Source organism: Lampetra fluviatilis, chromosome 20, assembly GCF_964198595.1.
Source record: "Lampetra fluviatilis chromosome 20, kcLamFluv1.1, whole genome shotgun sequence".
Classification (NCBI taxonomy): Eukaryota; Metazoa; Chordata; class Hyperoartia; order Petromyzontiformes; family Petromyzontidae; genus Lampetra; species Lampetra fluviatilis.
Genome location: NC_136294.1, coordinates 13,906,309 through 13,908,603, shown reverse-complemented (window position 1 = coordinate 13,908,603; position 2,295 = coordinate 13,906,309).

The window sequence follows — 2,295 nt, the reverse complement described above, 5'->3', positions numbered from 1 at the left end:
GATTGCCGACCACATCCGTGCTAATGTGCGTCGTCTTGTGGATGCCCGGGAGGCTGCTCAAAATAACTCAGAAGCCCGTCAGCTTGCCAACGAGCGGTTGCGGAATCTCCGCACGTCACGCCACGTTTGGGTAGAAGGGGACCGCGCCTGGCTTCACTGCCCGCAGGTACCATTGGCTACTTCCTCAAAACTGCTTAAGCTTTGGAGAGGCCCGGTTGTTATTATTTGCGTTCTCCGCCCGCAGTGTGTCAGGATCCAGCATGGCAAGCGACGTTGGTTCGTGCACCCGTCACGTCTAAAACCTTACATTCAACCCTACACACCTCCTTCACTTCTCCGGGGCCGAGAGCGCGACATGTCTGACGAGCCGCGCCGCGATGATGCTGCTTCTAACTCTCGGGCAGGTCCCGCTGTCCCGCCCTCAGGTGCCTTGGGAATGAAACCCGCCACGGCCGACCCAGCGGGAACAAGCTTGCCCGCGGGATCAGCGACCCAGGACACAAGTGCAACAGTGGGTCGTCGGTCCCCTCCCGCCTCCGTCGCGACCGATGGACCTGCCACTCGGACTCGCTCAAAACTCAAACGATTTTCATGACCCCCGCCCACGAACTCTCGTCCCAACGCGACACCACTCACCTTGCCATCATGTATAGTGGGCGATTGGGGCGTGCGTTCATCCTGCATATATGTGTTTATACAGTGTTGTTCTGCATCGGTGACCACAGGAGGGGGAGAGGCGCTTTCTTCTCATTTTTTTTTCTTGATTTGTCACACACTCATTCTGATGGTTAACAAATTATTTATTGTACAATTGTATTATTTTTTTTGACAGCCGGGTCGGCTGGAGGCTACGTAGAGGGGGGTAATGTAGTGACATAAGAAGGGAGGGGCTGCTGGGGGCTCTGGGTTCCCGGGCGGGTCCAGACACTTAAGCCTCTGGGTGCCAGGCGCTGGGTTCCCAGGGGGTCCAGACGCTTAAGCCTCTGGGCGCCAGGCGTTAAGTTCCCAGGCGCTTAATCCCCTTGGCGCCGCCAAAGGGGGGGGCTGTGTGTGCTCTGTGGGAGATCTGGGGGCGCACACGGCCCCACCCCTCGTTGGGGAGTAGTTATAAAAGCAGAGCTCCCTAGACGATCAGGGCCAGTTGTAACTCAAGACCCAAGACCCACGACCAGCCATCTGAAGACCCTGGAATGTTGTGAGAGCGAGTGGTGGGACTCTGGAACTCCCGACTCTACGACCTTGTGAGGGCGAGTTCCAGAGCGTAGCCAGAGTAGAGTATCTAGGCTGTGTACCGAGGCTGTGTACCTAGGCTGTAACAGAGTATCAGGACTGTTGGAGTGTTGTGTTGTAATAAAGGAGTTACCTCTACAAGTGTCTCCGGAACCCATTACAATTGTATTCTCCACAACGACGTGGAACAATTATCTCTAGTTGCGTACTACAGATAGAGTGAGAAAGCTGGTGGTCTAAACAACATGGATGGCGCACGCATGTGTAATGCCGCCGCCGCGAAGCCGCTCGGCGGGCGCCCCATCTACGACCTCGCCACCACTAAGCGACGGGCTCGACCCCGCTTCTCCCTCACCACCCCCCACATAAACACACCCTCACACATTTCCCCTCCATAGAGCTCCGAGGGGAGGTCTGTGATGCCGCCGCCGCGAAGCCGCTCGGCGGGCGCCCCATCTACGACCTCGCCACCACCAAGCGACGGGGCCGACCCTGCTTTTCCCTCACCGCCCCCCACATAAACACACCCTCACACATTTCCCCCCCATAGAGCTCCGAGGGGAGGTCACCTGGCCGACAGGTTTTCACCCGAAAGCCCTCATAGGGATAATCTTCACGGTTTCCTGCGGCCAGGGAATTGGGCGATCTCCCCCCGATGCTAATTCGCACCACGGCGCTGTGACCTGGGTTGAGATTACATGGTCACGGCGGGGGCTATCCAGCCACCACGGTTAAAATGCACCCCCACACACGAATCGGCAGGCAGGCAGGGGGACGCAGCCACGAACGAAGAGAGAAAGCAGGGTGGGTGGCTGATTAGCATAGCAAATGTGCTCGTGGACCGCCGCCCGCGCCGCAGCCAGCGGCGGGCCCTTTGTTATGGAAACCGGGCGGCGGACGGCGATGTAGAGCGCGAGTAACGGCTGAGCAAGCACAGCGATCTGATTGGCCGAGAAGACCCTCAGCGGCAGCTTTCTTTGATGTGGGTTAGCCATAAAAGGGGGGCGCAGAAAGGTAGAAACGGTCTTGCTCCTGAGGTCAGCGCCCGGGACGGTCCCCAGTTCG